Source organism: Panthera uncia, chromosome C2 (assembly GCF_023721935.1).
Source record: "Panthera uncia isolate 11264 chromosome C2, Puncia_PCG_1.0, whole genome shotgun sequence".
NCBI classification, from domain to species: Eukaryota; Metazoa; Chordata; class Mammalia; order Carnivora; family Felidae; genus Panthera; species Panthera uncia.
Genome location: NC_064810.1, coordinates 100,013,705 through 100,036,035, shown reverse-complemented (window position 1 = coordinate 100,036,035; position 22,331 = coordinate 100,013,705). Strand labels below are relative to the sequence as shown.

Genomic DNA, 22,331 nt, shown 5'->3' with positions numbered 1-22,331 from the left:
ACATGGAAAGTCTTTCCATTTGTTTGTGCTGTGCTCAATTTCTTCCATCAGTGTTTTCAGAGTACAGGTCATTCACCTCCTTGGTTAAGTTTATTCCTACATATTTTGTGATTTTTGGTGCCATGGTGAAAGGGAGTTTTTTTCTTAATTTCTCTTTTTGCTACTTCATAATTAGTGCACAGAAATTCAAGGGATTTCTGTATGCTGTGACCTTACTGAATTCAATAATTCGATCTTGTGGTTTTTTGGTGGAATCTTCAGTCTTTTATATATCAACAGAAAATAGTGAAAGTTTTACTCCCTTCTTATCAATTTGGATGACTTTCATTTATATTTCTTGTATGACAGCTGTGGCTAGGACTTCCAGTACCATGTTGAATAAAAGCAGTGAAAGTAAACATCCTTATCTTTTTCTGATCTTTGAGCCACAGCTCTGTTTTTTTCCCCATTCAGTATGATGGGGAGTTTTTCATATATGGACTTTATTATGTTGAAGTATGTTTCCCCTAAATCTACTTTGTTGAGAGTTTTTTTTTATCATGAATGGATATTGTATTTTGCCAAATGTCTTTTCTGTATCTACTGCTATAATTATATGGTTTTTATTTTTTCCCTTAATGTGATGGATCACATTTTTGATATGTAAATATTGAACCACCTCTGCATCCCTCGAATGAAACACAATTGATCATGGTGAAACATTTTTTAATGTATTGCTTTTTTTATATATTTTTTTACATTTATTTATTTATGAGAGATGGAGTGAGACAAAGTGAGAGTAGAGGTGGGGAAGAGAGAGAGGGAGACACAGAATCTGAAGCAGGTTCCAGGCTCTGAGCTGTCAGCACAGAGCCTGATGCAGGGCTTGAACCCACAAACCTGTGAGATCATGACCTGGGCCGAAGTCAGATGCTTAACCAACTGAGCCACCCAGGCACCCCATTTAATGTATTGTTTAATTAGTTTTGCAGATATTTTGTTGAGGATTTTAGCATTTATCTTCATCCAAGATATAGGCACATGTTTTTCTTCCTTGTAGTGTCTTCATCTGGTTTTGGCATCAAGGTAATGCTGGCCTCATTGAATGAATTTGGGCCTTTCCTTCCTCTTCCACTTTTTGGAATAGTTTGAGAAGAATAGGTAGTAACTCTTTTTTTTTTTTTTTTTTTTTTAAATGTTTTTTTAATTTTTTCTTTGAAGCCTTTTGGTTTTGGATTTTTTTTAATTGGGAGTTTTTTTTTTTGTTTTTTTTTTAAGTAGTCTTCACACCTGTGTAGAGCCCAATATGGGACTTCATCTCACAACCCTGAGTTTAAGACCTGAGCTAAGATCAAGTGTTGGAGATGTAACTGACTAAGCCACCTAGCCACCCCTGTTGGTAGTGTTTTTGATCACTGATTCAGTCTCCTTGATGTTAATCAGTCTGTGCAAATTTTCTGTTTCTTCCTGATTCAATTTGGGACATTATATTTCTCTAGGAATTTATCCATTTTTTCTAAAATATCCAATTAGTTGGCATGTAAGTTTTCATAATATTCTCCTGTAACTCTTTGTATTTGTGGTGTCGATTATTTCTCCTTCATTTATGACTTTATCTGACTCTTTTTTTTTTTATGAGTCTGGGGCTAATGACTCACCAATTTCCTTGCTCTTTCAAAGACCTAGCTCTTGATTTCATCGTGTTCAATTTTTTTTAAGTCTCTCTATCATTTACTTCAGTTCTACGCTGTATTATGTCCTTTCTACTGGTTTTAAGCTTTGTTCCTCTTTAGTGTAAACTTACATTGAGATTTCTCTTCATTCTTGTGTAGGCCTATCTTAGAATAGCTTTTGCACCATCGTATTATCCTTTTGGTTTGTCTCCATGTATTTCATTAAATTTACTCTTTATTAGTTGAGACATTCATTGTTTAGTAACATGTTATCTAACTTCTATGTGTTTGTGTCTTTCTAGATTTTTTTTGTGGTTGATTCCTAGTGTCATAGCATTGTGGTTGGAAAAGGTTCATCTGACTTCAGTCTTTTGAATTTGCAAAAACTTGTCTGTGGCCTAACAGGAGATCTATTCTCTAGAATATTCCATGTGCACTTGAAAAGAAAATGTATTTTATTCTGTTTGGATACAATGTTCTGAATATATCTTTTAGATCCATCTGGCCAAGGTGTCATTCAAAGCCACTGTTTCCTTGTTGATTTTCTGTTGGATGATCTATCCATTGATGTAAGTGGGGTATAATATAATACTATTATTTTATTACAATTGATTTCTTGTTTTATGTCTGTTATTAGCTCCTTTATGTATTTGGGTGTTTCATGTTGGATTGTTTCCCTTATGATTAGGTAGTATCCTTCTTTGCCTCTTGTTATGGTCTTTTAAAGTCTATTTTGTGCAATATAAGTATTGCACTCCAGCTATCTTTTTACTTCTATTTGCATGATAAATGCTTTTCCATCCTTCACTTTCAATCTGCATTTGTCTTTAGGTCTGAAATGAGGCAGCATATAAATGTATAAAATTGCTTTTTTATACAGTCACCTCATGTCTTTGTCTTTGGGCATTTAGTCTATTTAAATTCAAAATAATTATTGATAAGCATGTGTTTATTGCCATTTTGTTACTTGTTTTATGATTGGTTTTATAGTGCTTTCTTCTTGCTCTATTCCTTTGTAATTGTATGTTGTTGTTGTTTAGTATAATGCTTGGATTCCTTTCTCTTTGTTTATTGTGTGACAGGTTTTTGGTGCATTGCTACCATTAGGTTCATATATAACATTTTATGTGTATAGCAATCTATATTAAGTTGATGGCCACTTAAGTTTGAACCCATTCTGAAGTACTAAATTTTTACTCCTTGCCCACATTTTATGTATATGCCACACTTTACATTCTTTTTTATTAATCTTTTGACTGATTTTTGTAAATATAAAACCATTATGTAGGCTAAAGTAGTAAAAGCAATTATAAGTGATTAATGTACTCTATTATATGTTTGCATTTATACGTGAATTTTTTTTCATCTCATAATTTTCTTATTCCTACTTATGATCTTTTCACTCAGAGAATTTTCTTTGTTGTTTATTGTAAGGCTGGTGTAGTGGTCACAAATTCTTTTAACTTTTGTTGGGAAACTCTCTCTCCTACTCTGAATGATAGCCTTGCTGGAGAGAGTATTATTGGTTGCAGGTTTTTTGGGGTTTTGTTTTTTGTTTTTTTTTCCTTTCAGCACTTTGAATACATTGTGTCTCTCCTTTCTGGACTTAAAAGTTTCTGCTGATATGTTGCTTACAAGAGATTCACTTTAGGCACAGAGACACATGCAGACTGAACATGAAAGAATGGAAAAATATTTACCTTGTAAATGGAAGCAAAAAGAAGGTTAGCATAGCAATACTTAGACTTTAAAACAAAGGTAATAATAAGAGACAAAGGATACTACATAATCATAAAGAGAACAATCCAAAAGGAGAATAATTGTACATATTTATGCACCTAACATGAAAGCACCTAAATACATGAAGCAACTGTTAACATAGAGGAATTAACATGGAGGAAGAAACTGACAGTAAAGCAGTATTAGTCCAGGACTTTAAACCCCACTTAGATTATCCAGATGGTAATCATCAAGGAAACAGCAGATTTTAATGATACATTAGACTAATGGATCTCTCAAATATATGCAGAACTTTATTTCTCTCTAAAACCACTGGAATAGACATTCAAGTACACATGAAACATCTTCTAAGATAAAGTTTGAAATTATATAATGTATCTTTCCCACCCACAACTCTATGAAAATAGAAATTACAGGAATAAATATAGAAACACTAATACATGGAGGCTAAATAACATGACACTAAAAAATTAAGGGGTCTACCAAGTAATCAACAGCAAATCAAAAAACACATGGAAACAAATCAAAACACAAGGGTACAAAATCTAAAATATAAGTTTGTAGCAATACAGACCTATGTCAAGAAAGAAGAAAAATCCTGAATAAACCTCCTAACATTATTCCTACAGGATCCAGAAAAAGAAAAAGCTTAAAGAAGTATAAGGAAGAAAATAATAAAAATAAATATCAATGAAACCAGACATTTGTTCTTTAAAAAAGATAAGATTTATAAACCTTTAGCCAGACTTACCAAAAAGGGAGAGAGGACTTAAATAAAGTAGGACAAATATAAAGATAATTTTATGAAAAACTATATGCCAACAAATTAGATGACCTAGAAGAAATGGATAAGTTTGTGGAAATCTATAACCTTCCAAAACTGACTCAGAAATAGAAAATTGAAACAAACTAATTAGTCACAATGAAATGGAATCAGTAATTAGGAAATTCCAAATGGGGTCCCTGGGTGGCTCAGTTGGTTAAGCATCAAACTCTTGATATCAGCTCAGGTCACGACATCACAGTTTGTGGGACTGAGCCCTGAGTCGGGACTCACTGACATTGCAGAGCCTGCTTAGTATTCTCTTTCTCACAAAAACAAGGATACATTTAAAAAATAATATTAAGAAACTCCTAACAATCAAAAGCCCAGGACTATATGGCTTCACAGGTGAATTCTACCATTTAAAGAAGAATTAATACCTGGTGTACCTGTGTGGCTCAGTTGGTTAAGCAACAGGCTGTTGGTTTCAGCTCAGGTCATGATCTCATGGTTGTGAGACTGAGCCCTGCATCAGGCTCTGCCACTGCGTGTGGAGCCTGCTTAACATTCTCTCTCTCCCTCTGCCCCTCCCAGACTCACTGTCTCAAAAAACAAACAAACAAACAAACAGGAAAAGAGTACCTATTCTTATGAAACAATTCCAAATAATAGAAGAGAAAAGAAAACTTCCTAATTCATGCTACAAGCCCAGCATTATCCTGAAACCAAAAATAGACAAAGATACTACAAAACAAGAAAACTACAGGCCAATTATATAATGGAGATAGATGCAAAAATCCTCAGCAAAATATTAGCAAACCTAATCCAATAATACATTAAAAAATTATTCACCATGATCAAGTGAAATTTATTCCACAGTTGCATGGGTGGTTGAATATTTACAAATCAATGTGATACAACACATTAATAACAAGAGAAATGATAAAAACCAAATAATCATCTCGATAGATGCAGAAAAAGAATTTGACAAAATACAACATCCATGGATAAAAACTATTAATGCAAAATCAGAGGAAACGTATCTCAACATACTAAATGCCATATATGAAAAAAAAAACAGCTTTTCCTCTGAGATCAGGAACAAGACAAAGATGCACACTCTCACCAGTTTTATTCAACATAGCGCTGAAAGCCCTAGCCACAGCAATTACAAGAAATAAAAGGCATCCAAAGTATTAAGGAAAAAGTAAAACTTCACCTTTTGCTGTTGGCATGATACAATATGTATAAAACCCTAAAAACTGCTCCAAAAAACTACTAAACTAATAAATGAATTCAGTAAAGCTGCAAGATACATTAATATACAGAAATCTGTTGCTTTTCTGTACAGTAATAATAAAGTAGCAAAAAGAGAAGACAATAATCCCATTTATAATTGTACCAGAAAGAATAAAATGCCTAGGAGTAAACGTTTAAACCTTCAAAAACTAAATAGGCCACAAACTATGGTAAAGATATCCTAAACTCATGTATCGGAAGGACAAATATGGTTAAAGTGTCCATACTGTACAAAGCAATATACAGATTTAATATAATCCTTAAAGTTATGAGACCACAAAAATCCTTGAATACCCGAAGTCATTTTGAGGAAGATGAACAAAGCTGGAGGTGTCCCAATCCCAGATTTTAAGATACACTACAAAGCCATAGTAATCATAACAGTGTGATACTAGCACAAAAATAGGCACATATATCAATGGCACATAATAGCCAGAAATAAACCCAACATTTTATGGTCAATGTAATCTGTGACAGAAGAGGCAAAAAATACAATAGGGAACAGAATAGTCTCTTCAACAAATGGGCTAGGAAACCTGGACCACTTTCTCACACCATACATAAAAATAAACTCAACTTGGTATAAAGACCTAAATGTGAGACCTGAAACCATAAATCTCCTGGAAGAAAACAGGCAGTGATTTCTCTGACACAGCCATAGAAACATTTTTCTAGGTATGTCTCCTTAGGCAAAAAAACAAATGCAAAAATCAACCATTGGGACTGCACCAAGATAAAAAAAAGTTTTGCACAGCAAAAAATGAAACAAAAAAATTAACAAAGTGAAAATATAACTTACTGAATAGAAAAATGTATTTGCAAACGATATTTCATATGGAGTTAATATCCAGAATATATGAAGAACTTAGGTGACACCAAAAATATTCAATTAAAAATGAATAGACATTTTTCCAAAGAACACATCCATATGGCCAATATACAAATGAAAAAATGTTAAACATCACTAATCATCAGGGAAATGCAAATCAAAATCACCATAATATGTAACCTCACACTCACCAGAATGGCTAGAATCAAAAACAAAGAAATAACAAACATTGGTGGGAACGCAAATTGGTAGGTGCTGTGGAAAACAGTTCGGAGGTTCCACAAATTTAAAAATAGGATTAACATATAATCCAGTAATTCCATTATGGTATTTACCCAAGGAAAATAAAAACACTGATTTGAAAAGACATATGCACCCCCCATGTTTATTGCAGCATTATTTACAATGGCCAAGATATGGAAGCAAGACATCTATCAACAGATATAGAAGATGTGGTATATACGGAATATTGAAATATTACTCAGCCCTGCAAGGAGATCTTTCCATTTGCAACAAAATTAATGGACCTAGAGGAAACAATGCTAAGTGAAATATCCCAGAAAGACAGAAATTCCATATGATATCACTCAAGTGTGGAATTTAAGAAACAAAAAAAAAGAGAATAGACTTGGAAATACAAAGAACTGGTGGTTGCCAGAAAGGAGGTGTGTGTGTGGTGGGGTGAGGGTGTGTGAAATAGATAAAGGGATTAAGAGTACGTTTATGATAAACACTGAATAATGTGTCGTATTTTTAATAATTATACTTGAGTAAAAAATTTAAAATATTTACTTTTAGACTGCCAGACACTGTAGCAATAAATCAAATTGATTTTCTAATAGCTTACTTCATAATTTAATGTTATATTTTATACACAGACACCACTCCTGCTCTCACCTTGTTGGTTGGCCGTTCTTTCAGGAATTCTCTGTTGTACTCTCCATTGCAGTGGTGAGTCATTTTTGTTTTAAAATATATCCTGGAATTCTTTTAAAGCAATGATAACATTAATTGAATATTTATTATATATGCAGAAGTTCAGTGCCTTTCATATAAGTCTTTAATCTTTAGCCTTAAAAAATAATGAAGGAAGAAGTATAGTTCATTATCCTTCAGAGGAAATGGAGATCAAGAGAAGCAGAGTTACTTAGCTAAACACATATGCCTAGTGATACACAAGTGTGCCTGTGTAGCCTCCCTGTTTTTCATCCATTCAATGTACCATATATTGATTGCCTGTTATGTGCCTCTCTTACTATTAAGCATCCAAGAGTCTAGACAAATGTGGTTCCTTTCCCTGTGGAACTGACAGTGGCCGAGTGATGACAATTTTACTAAAGAGTACCAAGGAAAAGAGTACACTATTGAAATCTGGACTGTGGAGCAGGGACAAATCCTTTATTAAGTAGTATCTAATAAAAAAACTGTGATCTGAAAAGTCATTTATATTTAGCTAAGCAAACACTTATGAAAGACAGGAGTCACTGGACAATGCTTAAAAAATAAATTTTCAAAGTGAACCATGTTGAGTTTCATAAAATGAAACAAGGATAGTTGCCTGGGGCTCAGAGAAGCTGAAAGAAGAATTTTGTTTTGTTTCCTCTCTCTTTTCAAAGACTCTTTGTATACTTTGTGTTTATGGTATTTAAAAAAAAAAGCTGAATATATGTCAGTATGTTTATTGAAAAAAATGAGAAAATCATATTTAGCACGAATAAAAATAAAATACATCTCTGATAGCCAGAGATAACCACCGTTAGCTCTTTGATGTTTATCCTTTCTGATATCCTCTCTATGTAGGAATGTGCACATTTTTACAGAGAAAAAAATATGAACTCACAGATTGCTGTGAAGACTTTTCATTAATGTGATATTTTTAATTCTTTTCCATATGCATAAATTTTCATCTGCAAAATAACACATGAATAGTATGGTACTATATAATAATGGACAGATAGATCACTGTGCTACTGTACACAAACATCAGACTAAAGAAGAGGTAATTTATTTAAAAATTATTTTGAAACATTTCTTAATAGCATGCAAAAACTCTATTTTAATCCTTAACTTCTTTTTTTTTTCATATACTCTACAGATCTCAACATGAATGACTATTTTGCCTAAATTTATACTCACAGACTTGGAGTAAGATGGAGGTATGAAATGAACATGAGCTTTCAAATGAGATTATTTGTAACATAAAAACAAATTGATCCCACTTAATAAATTACCAATAAGCTCTACTTAATGACTTCATTGGTATTATACAATATTTCAAGAGAAAATTACAAACATACTTGCAACACAGATAAAGCGTTGATATGTAAGCAGCTTGTATAATGTGGGAAAATTTCCAACGCTCAATTGGAAAATCTGGTAAAATTCATGAGCAGAATAAAATTTTAAAACATACCTGACAATCTCACCCACACACCAAACAAAAAGAATCCTCAACTCTTCTGTAAAATTTCTCTTTATATTCCTGCTATATGACATCAAGCTCACTTCTGATGATGCTTTTTCTCTTGAAGCTCTCTTAAAAGGTGTAAGACAGGTGCACCTGCAGGGGTCAGTAGGTTAAGCCTCTGGTTCTTTATTTGGGTCAGGTCCTGATCTCACAGTTTGTGAGTTCAAGCCTGCATCAGGCTTGATATATCATTCATGATATTACATACAACCCTCTTTTCTGTATGCATAGACTAGCATTTAAGGCTCATATCTCCAACCATGATGTAGATTCACTCTTACTTTCTCAGGGACAGTTTCACCAGTTCTCTTACTCTGTAAGCAACATGAGAGAACATCTTCAAAAATATGTTTTGTTTCCTGTCAAATCTCCAAAGCCTATAATAGTATAGTACTTCGAACCTAGTGAGTACTAATGAGTGAAGATAAAATGAAAGAGAATGATATATCATTTTTACCAGTCAAATTTAAGGTACTATTTTTTAAGTTTATTTATTTGAGAGAGAGAACTTGTGCATGCAAGTGGGGGAGGGGCAGAGAGAATTCCAAACAGGCTCTTCACTGTCACCACAGAGCCTGATGCAGAGCTGGAACCCACAAACCATGAGATCATGACCCAAACTAAAGACGTGTAACCAATTGAGCCACCTAGGTACCTCATAAACTACTATTTAACCTGTCAGGCAGAATGAAGGGATTACTCACTGCCATGGTAGATAGGCATTTGAAATTAAATATTTTTCAAAAGCAGTCTGACAAAACAATCCTAGATTCACAGACTCAAAGCCTCAATATGGCAATCTTACTGTTTATGGCCTCCTTTAAGTAACAAGGCAACTATTAATAAATATATAACAGATTTGTTTATGAAATGTCAATTTGAGGGAAAAAATTAAAAACAAAGCAAATATTTAGACCAAGTATGATGAGTCTACATGTTCATAAAATGTATGTGCTATTGCAGTCACATGCATAAAGCACTTCTATTTACTTTGGAAAATGTTTGGTATTATGGCCACCTGGAATGCCACTCAAGGCGTGGCCCAATCTTTAACCTCTTCCTAGAGGATTACTCCTATAATCCTCACATGAGAGAACTAGCCAAGAAGTTTTGAATATTTTTTTTATTACTAGCAGTCAAGTTCAATACACTAAATACATCTCTCAGCAACATTACCCCTCCCCAAAGTCATGTCTGATTGAAAATCTATGAGCCAGCCCAATACTAGGGTAGCCTAATGCCATCTCTTTGAGTGTAAGTGAGGGTAAGCAGGTGGTTTCTTGAGGAGATATGCAGGAAGTAAGGTCTGGTCTTAAAATTATTTCCCAATTAAAAAAGAATAGTTTATGTTTTTAATAATTACACTTATTTATGGCCATATATTAGACTGAAAAGTATCTCAAATGGAGTTTTGCTTTTATACCTATGCATATATAATACATATACTCACACAAAATGTAAGAATACAAGCCTCCAGAAAAAAAGATAATAAAGTCACTTACTTGTGAAATCAAAGCTTCAGTATCTGCTTGCTTCACCTGCCGAAGAAAATACTTGGGCTTATACTTTATGGTTAACAAGACTGAACACTTTTGAAACATACTTCTCTAGTCACCCAACCTGTAAATTAAATACATCAGCAATGCAATTATTGCACTGTGCTCTTTTCACAGGTATAAATCACATACAAAAGAATTGCAGAACTGAGAAACAAAACTATAATTTATGTTTTACTGTTAACACCTGAAACTCCACATGTAAACCAGTGTTCTGAAGTTGCAAATAGGTTCCATGCCAGTTATAATGAGGTAACTTCAGAACTAGAAAAGGAAATCAGACTAGAAAGCAGTGATATTTTATGGAACCATTCTCTTTCATAACTTGTTTTTTTCTGTGTTTTACATACCTTTAATAGAATAGTCACGCAATTTTTTTAAATAAAAATTTAGGAAAATAAAAACCACAGTATTAGTTGGTTCTAAAAACACCCACCAGAAAGTTATTATTAACAATATAATTATTTATATACAATATACAAATTGTATATAATTGCACACATAGTATAATTATAGATGTACTATGTGCTCAATGCAGACAACACTTAAAGACAAACATTTTATAATTTTTTTTAACGTTTATTTATTTTTGAAACAGAGAGAGACAGAGCATGAATGGGGGAGGGTCAGAGAGAGAGGGAGACACAGAATCTGAAACAGGCTCCAGGCTCTGAGCCATCAGCACAGAGCCTGACACGGGGTTTGAACTCACGAACCACGAGATCATGACCGAAGTCAGACGCTTAACCGACTGAGCCACCCAGGCGCCCCAAGGACTTCAACATTTTAACAGCTTTTCTCAATTCAGGGATTCTACTTTTCCTTAGGATTTACCTAAAGAATGTTTTGATTGTAGGTTAATATTTTCTTTTACTTCCTCTTTCTCATTAACCTTGCCAGATCCTTCCTTGATCTTTTCAGAGTAATCCTTCTATTATTGAATTTATTGAATTGAATTTATTTTCATTTTATTTAATAATTTCTATTTTTACAGCCCTTTATGGTTGCATTTTTTACATATTGATCTACTTAACACTATGATAATTTTGTTTTAATAATGAAAGTATTCACAGTTTTAAGAAAGTATTTTCAAGATAACCTGTGTTTGAGTATTGATTTGTTTTTACTTATATTTCCAACACATTTAAACCATACTAGTTTTCTAAAACATGGTCTGAAAGTGGAACTTTGTATAATTAAAATAAATCAGGTTGCAAAGCATTTCCTAGACTTCAGATTTCAAATAGGATTCTCAGCTCTGGCTGCACAGAAGTACCTGGTGGGGAGAAAATATACCAGATAATAAGGCCCTGTATCTAGATTCTGTTTAAGTTTCTTGTAATATATAATCAGAATTGAGGACTATTTAATTTAGGGTTACAGATTGAAATAAGAATATAGACAATATGATTTGGGCAAGTACAGCCCCAAAGTATAAACAGTGTGTCACAATTTTTAATTTGCTTTCTGATCCATAATTTAAGTAATTATTTTCCTATTTCCCAATTTTATAAATTTGATAAATTTAAAACGAGAATATAAAATAATTCATGTACTTAAAAAATACAGAAAAACAACTTGTCCCTGGGTATGGGCAAAATTTCCATCAAGTTAATTTTGCCACTCTTTAACTTTCAGGATTTTATTTTATGGTAAACCAAGTGTCCAAAACAGTCTTACCACTCTTTCTTACTCCAACTTATTATAGGATAAGTCTCTTCTTTGGTCTAGAAATAAGGAGAAAATCAGTGACCAACTGAAAAATCAACACTCATTTAATAGGGCAACTATTCTTTAACCTGGCTGGGCATAAAATTCAACTTTTAACAAAGATTCCCAGACTATATACCCAAGGTGCTGGATCAGTGGATCTGAGTTAAAGTCCTGCTTCTCTGTAATTTTTAAAGCCTTAACAGTGATTCCGATGTACATTCAAAAAGAAGAGCCACAGTAGCAAACAAATAAAAGCATTTGTTTATTATAAGTCATTTAAATCAGGAGCCTCTAGTATAGTAAGTGGTCATTGGAGGCATGGCCAACTACTTTCTTTTTATAAAGTTTATAAAATTGCTCTATTTAAATTGATAAAACATACAATTGCATAATTTGCATATTATGAATCCCAAATAAGCTTTATATCCTTGCTATTTACTAAAATTTGCCAAAGACCATGATGAATTAGCATATTGAATGTCTCCTGATTTTCTAGTTGTTAATCATTTTGTTGCTATTAGTGCTATTTGGTTTTAGATTCTTTTTAGGTATCAAGTACTTCAGTTGAATGTTGAGAAGTGTTCTTTAATTGGCTAGTTTCCATTTATTATCCTCAGTAGCAACCTCTTCTTTCAGTGATTTCTTTAGCTTTAAGAATTATTTTTATATGAGTACTTAATATGTCAAATAAAATTTAACAGACCTGTTGATTAAAATGGGATAATAAAGTCCCCTTCTATTGTAGTATTGCATGTATGTTTTCCCCTTAGATCATTGAGATGAAAACCAATAATAAAACATTTGCCTTAAGTGACACATTAGGTCACATAGACTTGAAATACACATGGTTTATCCTAAAGTAAAAGAACACACATTCTTCTCAAGTGCACATGAAGTATTCTAAAGGACACATTGCATTTTAGACCACAAAACAAGTCTCAATAAATTTCAGAACACTGAAATCATAATGGTATGATTTCATACCACAATGGTATGAAACTAGAAATCAATTACAAAAAGAAAATTGAAATACTGAATAGTATGTGGAGATTCAATAATATGCTACTGAATAATCATTGGGTCAAAGAAAAAAATGAAAAGAGAAATCAAAAAATACCTTGACAGAAATGAAAATTAAAGTACAAGATACCAAAACTTATGCAGCAAAAGCAGTTCCAAGAGGGAAATTCATAGTGATAAATGCCTAAATCAAGGAACAAGATGATCAACAACCAAACTTTACACATTAGTTAACTAGAAAACACAAAGCCCAGTTAGTAGAAGAAAGAAAACAATAACGATTAGAGTGGAAATAAAATAGAGGCTAAAAAGATTACAGAAAATAACAATGAAACTAGGAGCTGGTTCTTTGAAAAATTACCAAAATTTACCTACACTAAGAAAAACAAAGACTACTCAAATAATTAAAATCAAGTGAAGGAGGAGATGTTAGAACTCACAAAACAAATATAAAACATAAGAGACTACTATGAATAATTATGTCCCGACAAATTGGATAACCTAGAAGAAATGGATAAATTCCTAGAAACACATAACCTGAATCTTGAAGAAATATAAAATGTGAACAGACTAATTACTAGTATGGAGATTGAATCAGAAGTCAAAATTCTTTCAACAAAACACCAAAACCAGACTGCTCTATGGTGATAAACGCTATCAAACATTTTTTTTTTGTTTGTTTGTTTTAATGCCAATCCTCAAACTCTTGCAAGAAAGTAAAAGAGGAGGGATTACATTCAAACTCCTTTTACATGGCCAACTATACCCTGATCCCAAAATGAGAAAAAGAGTACATGAGAAAGAAAATTACAAGCCAATATCCCAGTGAACATAGATACAAAAATATTCAACAAAATATTAGCAAACACTATCATCAAGATCGTAAAGATCACACACCATCATCAAGTGGGATTGGTTACAGAGGGGCAAGGATGGATCAACATATGCACATCAATCAGTGTGAGACACCACATTGACAAAACAAGGGATAAAAATCATCCAATTATTTCAAAAACAGAAAATGCATTTGTCAGAATTTAATATCAATTCATGATAAAAACTCTCAACAAAGTGAGTACAGAGGAAATGTATTTCATCATAATAAAGACTATATATTACAAGCCCATAGCTAACATCATAGCAAAAAGCTGAAACTTTTCCTTTAAGCCTGGGACTAAGACAAGGATGCCTACTCTTGGCACTTTTATTCAACATAATATTGCAAGTCCTCTAGCTGCAGAAATCAGACAAGAAAAAAGGGAAAAGACATCCAAATTAGTAAAACAAATAAACAAAACATTTGCAGATGGCATAATTTTACGTCTAAAAAATTTAAACTGCACCAAAAACTAAATTAAAAATATTAAGTAAACTCCATGGTGAATGTGGGGCTTGGACTCACAACCTTGAGATCAAGTCACAGGTTCTACTGATTGAACCAGCCAGGAACCCCCCCCCCCAAAAAAATTCTTATAATAAACTAATTTGGTAAAGTTTCAGGAAACAAAATCAGTACTCAAAAATCTGTTACAATTTCATACACTAACAACTATTTGAAAAATTAAGAAAATGTTCCCATTTACAATTGCATCAAAAAGAATACCTAGAAAAAGGATACAAAGATACTGACTTAAAGGTATACATGCACCTTGAATTTTAGAGCAGTATTAACAATAGTCAAATTATGGAAAGAGCTTAAATATCGACTGATGAATGGATAAAGAAGACGTGGTTTATATCTGCAAAGGAATACTACTCATCCATCATAAAGAATGAAATCATGCCATTTGCAGTGATATGGATGAAACTAGAGTATATTATGCTAAGCAAAATAAGTCAGAGAAAGACAAATACCATATGGTTTCACTTATATGGGGAATTTAAGAAACAAAAAACATATGAACATAGGGGAAGGGAGGAAAAAAAAGAGGAAGACAAATCATAAGAGACTCCCGATGATAGAGAACAAACAGGGTTGACGTAGGGAGATTGGTGAGGGATGGGCTAATTGGATGATGGGTATTAAAGAAGGTACTTGTGATGAGCACTGGGTGTTATATCTGACGAAAAAGTCACTAAATTCTCCTTAACCAAATATGACTCTATAACTCACTATAATTTAAATAAACACTTGAAACAAAAAAAAACACAGCTAAAATAAAGGATTATAACAGTCTGTGGGCAATTGTACACCAACAAATTGGACAATATAGAAGAAATGGGTAAATTCCTAGAAACATACAACCTACCAAGACTGAATCATGAAGAAACAGAAAATCTAAATGGACCTGTTAATATTAAGGAGATTGAACAAGAAATCAAAACCCTCACAACAAACTAAAGTCCAAGATGAACAGCTTCACTGGTGAATTCTACCATACATTCAAAAAATTAATACCAGTCCTTTTCTCACTCTTCCAAAAACAGAAGAAAACATGCTTCCAATTTCATTTTAGAAGGCTAGCATTACTGAAACCAAAACTACATGAGTATGTCATGAGAAAAGAAAATGACAAATATCCCTAACAAACATAAATACAAAAATCCTCAACAAAACATTGCCTAAACAAAGTCAACAATACGTTAAAAGGTTTATATACCATGATCAAGTGTGATTTATTCCAGGGATGCAAGGATGATTTGACATCTAAAATCAATGTTATATACCGCACTAACAAAGATTAGCAATCATATGATCATCTCACTAGATTCAGAAAAAGCATTTACAAAACTCAACATAGTTTATAATAAAAAGTCTCAAAGAGGATATAGAAGCAGCATAATAAAGGCCATGTATAACAGCCCACAGCTAACATTATACTCAATGGTAAAAACCTGAAAACTTTTCCTTTAAGATCAAGAACAAGATAAAAATTCCCTCTAATCACTTTTATTCAACATAATATTGGAAGTCCTGGCTAGAAAAATTAGGCAAGAAAAAAAAAATTATTAAAACACATCCAAATAGGAAAGGAAGAAGCAAAACTGTCACTATTTGCAGATGGCATGATTTTACATATAGAAAACCCTCAACACTCCAACAATTCTGAATTCATTTATTCTGAATTCTCTTATTCTAAAAGTTGAAAGATAAAATCAATATACAAAAATTTGTTAGTTTTATACACTAATAACAATCAGAAAGAGAAATTAAGGGGAGTTGGTGTAAGTTGTGGTGTAAGATCTTGAACTCGTTCTCTTCCCCAGATACAACAAACATATAACTACATATGGAATAATTTCCACTAAGGCCAAAAAGTTGGATAAACAGAGCCTCTCCAAAAGACAAAAGGACAACACTAAAACAGGTAAGAGAGACAGACATACCGTGTTGCTGAAAATCCACATAGATCCACATATCAGGAGGGATCTCAGAAGTATGGAACTTTTCCCTGAGGAGTGAGGGGTTTATCCTCCATACCAGGTACCCTAACCTTTAGATCCTGCTTGAAAGATGATCCCCCTAAACGCTAGTCTTTGAAAACCAACAGGAATATCCAAGATAACCATAAATCTATATGGAATAAAGAAATACCTCTTAAAGAGCCCTTGTGCATATTTGCTCACCTCAGGACCCTGTGTAAAACCACTCATTTGAAAAGCACCCAGGCTGCATGTGAAAGAGAACAACTTACTAATCTTAAAAAAACTAAGGAAGAGGAAGAAAGCTGGGACGGAGACACTGATTGGTCTCCTATTTGTGACTTCATTCTACCCTGTGAAGGCCAATGTTCACCATTTAGGAACTATTCCTTTAAACTGCTAGGGTTGGAATATGCACCCAGCTAAGAACCCCACCCACGGCACAACCAGATGTTGTAGCCAGGATTGAACAGAACTGCCAATTCCTGCTCATTTCAGTCTGGATGAGCATCAGAACCACTGACTTCTATGCTCTACTGTAGCTGCATGCTACAGTCAGGCCAATTGAGAGTCCCCCCGCCCCCCATAACTTTGCTGCATTGCAACCACACATGGCAGTTGAGCTAGGCACCAGCCCTGCTTACTCCCATGTCTCAGCACAAATGCATTGCAGCCAGAGAGGGCATCAGCCCCACCCGCACCTATACCTCAGATGCAGCCCAAGCAAAGCAAGTAGGCTTTGAGAGCCTAGCTCTGGTTGTTAAAGGTTATTGTGCTACTGGGCTCCATTTTGCATCTCCTATAGAAGACTGTCCCTTCAAGAATAGGATAGGTAGTTGATTTGCTAATACATAAGAACACACACAGAGACAAAATGGGGAGACAGTAATATGTTCCAAATTACAGAATAATGCAACACATCACAAAAAAGACATTAATGAGATGAGGATCAGCAATCTACCTGATGAATTCAAAATAACAGTAATAAAGTTGCTCACTCATAGGTATGGAAGATCGTGGAGTAGAAGGATCCCTAGCTTAACTCCCACAGACACATCAAATCTACAGCTACATATAATGCCTTTCACTCTGAAAATAACAGAAAATTAGCAGACTATGGATACCACAACTATGGATACTTAAAAAAAATCAAGAGGTGTAGGAGGGCCAGGGATGTGGTTTGGACTGAACTTCTGGCATGGTGACCCACAAGTGAGAATGTTCACGGGTAAAGAGATACACCCTGAGGACCAAGGGGATCAGACCCCACATTGGGCACCCCTGGCAGTAGGTACCTGTACTGGGAAGATGCGCTCTTAATGACTTGCTTTGAAAAACAGAAGGACTTAACTACAGGAGAGCTGGAGGGCTTTAGGAAACCAAGACTTTATTCTTAAAGGGCCAGACTACTATACCACTTGGTCAGAGACCCTGCACAGTGGCAGCAGTTTGCAAAACATCTGGGTTATGGCTAGAGAAAATTTGTTGACTGAATTGAGGACATGTGTCTATGGGAAGTGATCTGCAAGAGCTTTCTCCAAGAACAAAACAAAATGTCAGAAAAACAACTAAACAAAGTAAAAAACCAATCTATCTGTTAAAGAGCTAAAAGTAATTATCATAAAGATATTCACTGGACTTGAAAGAAGAGGGGATGTTGGAAGTCCTAGTCTCAGCAATCAGACAACAAAAAGAAATAAAAGGCATCCAAATCAGCAAGGAAGAAGTCAAACTTTCACTCTTGGCAGATGACATGATACTCCATGCGGAAAACCTGAAAGACTCCACCAAAAAAAAAAAAAAACAAACTGCTAGAACTGATCCATGAATTCAGCAAAGTTGCAGTACATAAAATCAATGTACAGAAATTGGTTACACTTCTATACACCAATAATGAAGCAGCAGAAAGAGATATCAAGGGATCGATCCCATTTGCAATTACACTAAAAACTGTAAAATACCTAGGAATAAACCTAATGAAAGAGGCAAAAGATCTGTATGCTGAAAAGTATAAAAAGCTTATGAAAAAAATTGAAGAAGATGCAAAGAAACAGAAAAACAGTCCATGCTCACACATTGGAAGAAAAAATATTGTTACAATGCTGATACTACCCAAAGCAATCTACACATTCAATGCAATCCCTATCAAAATAACACTGGCATTTTCCACAGAGCTAGAACAAAAAAAAAATCTTAAAATTTGTATGGAACCACAAAAGACCCTGAATAGTCAAAGCAATTCTGAAAAAGAAAACCAAAGCTGGAGGCATCGCAATTCTGGACTTCAAGCTGTAATCATCAACCCAGAAACGGACTCACAAATATATGGCTAACTCATCTTCAATAAAGCAGGAAAGAGTAATGGAAAAAAGACAGTCTTTTCAGTAAATTATGTTGGGAAAATTGGACAGCAACATGCAGAAGAATGAAACTTAACCACTTTCTTTCATCATACACAAAAATTAACTCAAGATGGATGAAAGACCAAATGTAAGACAGGAAACTATCACAGAGAAAATAGGCAGCAACCTGACATTGGCTGCAGCAACTTCTTACTAGACATGTCTCCAGAGGCAAGGGAAACTAAAGCAAAAGTTAACTCTTGGGACCACATCAAGATAAAAACAAAACAAAACAAAAAAAAAAACAAAAAAACAAAAAAAAAAACTTCTGCACAGTTAAGGAAACAAGCAAAAAAACCAAAAGACAACTGAAGAATGGGAGAAGATATTTTCAAATGACATATCGGATAAAGGACTAGTATCCAAAATCTATAAAGAATTTATCAAACCCTACACCCAAGAAATAAATAATCCAGTGAATAAATGAGCAAAAGACATGAACAGACACTTTTCCAAAGACAATATCTAGATGGGGGCACCTGGGTGGCTCAGTCGGTTAGGCATTTGACTTCAGCTCTGGTCATGGTCTTATGGTTTGTGGGTTTGAGCCTTGCATGGCTCTGTGCTGACAGCTCAGAGCCTAGAGCCTGCTTTGGATTCTATGTCTCCGTCTCTCTCTCTCTCTGCCCCTCTCCCATTCGTGCTCTCTCAAAAATAAAACGTTAAAAAAGTTTTTGAAAAAAAAGATATTTAGATGGCTACCAGACACATGCAACGATGCTCAATATCATTCATCATCAGAGAAATACAAATCCATATCACAATGAGATACCACCTCACACCTGTCAGAATGGCTAAAATTAACAACTTAGGAAACAACAAATATTGGCAAGGATGCAGAAAAAGGAGAACACTTTTGCACTGCTGGTGGGAATTCAAACTGGTGCAGCCACTCTGGAAAACAGTATGCAGGTTCCTCAAAAAAATTAAAAATAGAACTACCCTATTACCCAGCAATTGCACTACTAGGTATTTATCCAAAGGATACAAAAATGCTGATTTAAAGGAGTAGATGCACCCCAATGTTTATAGCAACACTATCAACAATAGCCAAATTATGGAAAGAACCTAAATGTCCATTGACTGATGAATACACACACACACACACACACACACACACACAGTGGAATATTACTCAGCAATCAAAATAATAAAATCTTGCCATTTGCAACATCATGGATGGAACTATAATGTATTATGCTGAGTGAAATAAGTCATCAGGCAGAGATTGATAAATATCATATGATTTCTCTCATATATGGAATTTAAGAAACAAAACAGATGAATATAGAGGAAGGAAAGGAAAAATAATATAAAAAGAGAGGAGGCAGCAAACCATATGAGACTCAAATACAGAGAACAAACTGAGGGTTGCTGGAGGGATGTTGCGTGGGGAATGGGATAAATGGGTGATGGGCATTAAGGAGGGCACTTGCTGGGATCAGTACTGGGTGTTATATGTGAGTGATGAATCACTAAATTCTCCTGAAACCATTTTTTACATTATATGTTAACTAACTTGGATTTAAATAAAATTTTAAAAAAGAAGAATGGATGTACTCAAGTGACAAATTTAACAAGAAAATAGAAAATGTAAAAATCTCTCAGAGCTAAAAATACAATAAGTAAAATTAAAAAAAAAGTAGAGTAGAGGGAATAAACAGAAAACAGAAAACAGAGAAAGAGTTTAACAGACTTCTTGGCCACGATCAAGTGTATTAACATTTACATTATGGGAAAGTGCCAAAAAGAGAAGAGAGAAAGAGGCAGAAACTTATTTGAAGAAATAATAGCTGAAAACATCCCAAACCTGGGGAAGGAAAGAGATATCCAGGTCTTGGAGTCACAGAGAATACCAAAAAAGATGAATAGAAGGACGTCTACAACAAGACACATAGTAATTAAAATGTGAAAAAATTAAATATGAAGAGAATCTTAAAAACCAGAGAAAAAACACATTTACACAGAAAATAAATCCTAAAGTCTAGCAGTTGATTTTTAGCAGAAACTATGCAAGTCAGAAGGGAGTAGCATGATAATATTGAAAGTGCTGAGAGGAAAAAATCACCAATCAAGAATAGTTATACTACAAGGTTACCATTCAGAAATGAAGGTGAGTGAAATAGTTTCCCAAACAAAAGTTAAGGGAATTAATCATACTAAACTTCCTTACGAGAAATATTAAAAGAATGTCTTTAAGTGGAAAAGTTTGTAAAGAAAGCAATTATAAAAGGAAAAAAATACACTGGGAAAAGTAAACACATAGTAAACGTAGTATCTCAATCACTAATATGAATATTGAAAGACAAGAGTAGTAAACTCAATTAAACCTATAAAAGCCACTTAAGAGACTTACAATTAAAATGATGTAAAATACGAAATCATATACATAAGACATAGAGGAATGTAAAAATGTAGAATTTTTGCAATGTGTTTGAACTTAAGTAATCATTGACTTAACATAGACTCCTAAATACATAGAATATTACATATTTACTTCCTGATAACCACAACAGTAACCTATAATATGTACAAAAGATAAAGGAATCTAATAAAATCGTTAAATCACAAGGGAATAGAACAAAAAAGAACTACAAAAATCAAGAATATGAAAATTAACAAAATGGCAATAAGCACATACCTACATACCTAGCAATAATTATTATAAATGTAAATTAACTAAATCAGAAGTTATACGGTGACTGAATGGATACAAAAAAGACCCATCTACATGCTGCCTAGAAGAGATCCACATCAGACTCAAAGACACATAGACTGAAAATGAAGGGATGGCAAAAGATATTCCATGTAAATGGAAGCAAAAATAAAAGTGCAGTAGTAATACTTATATCAGAAAAACTAGACTTTAAAACCAAGACTATAACAAGTGACAGAGAAGGACATAACATAATGATTAAGAGATCAATCCAAAAAGTGTATATAACAATTTTAAATATCTAGCACCAAACATAATAGCATTTAAATATATAATATAAAATATATAATATATATAATATATATATTAACAGACATGAAGAAACTGACAGTAATACAATGATAGTAAAGGACTTTATCACTGCACTTACATCAATAGATTAGACAGAAAATCAATAAGGAAACAAAGACTTTTAATGGCATATTAGACCAGATGGATTTAACAGATAAACATTCCATCCAAAAACAGCAGCAAATATTCCTTTCAAATGCTATTGGAACATTCTCCAAGAAAATTCACATGTTAAGACACAAGTCTCAATAAATTTAAGATGACCAATCATATCAAGCAATTTTCCTGACCACAATGGTATGAAATGGGAAATCAATCATAAGAAAATATGGAAAGAACACCAATAAATGGAGGCCAAACAACATTCTACTAAACAATAAATGAGTCAACCAAGAAATCAAAGATAAAATTCAAACAAACAAACAGAGAGAGCTACAGGAGTGTCTCTGTTGGTTGAGCAGACTTCGATTCAGGTCATGATCTCACAGTTCATGGGTTCAAGCTTCATGTCAGGCTTTGT

General features: G+C 33.7%; 1 long non-coding RNA gene across 3 annotated transcripts in view; it reads left to right on the top strand.

The window, feature by feature from the left end:
* Positions 1 to 22,331, top strand: part of LOC125921183 (uncharacterized) — a 95,352-nt gene that overhangs the window by 29,342 nt on the left and 43,679 nt on the right. Inside the window, exons 2-5 of one of the 3 annotated variants that reach the window (XR_007457329.1) lie at positions 7,162 to 7,234; positions 8,213 to 8,282; positions 8,379 to 8,439; positions 16,247 to 16,347. This is a non-coding gene — a long non-coding RNA (uncharacterized LOC125921183). The remainder of the gene's footprint in view (positions 1 to 7,161; positions 7,235 to 8,212; positions 8,283 to 8,378; positions 8,440 to 16,246; positions 16,348 to 22,331) is intronic. The other 2 variants (XR_007457330.1, XR_007457331.1) reach the window with 2 other exon arrangements.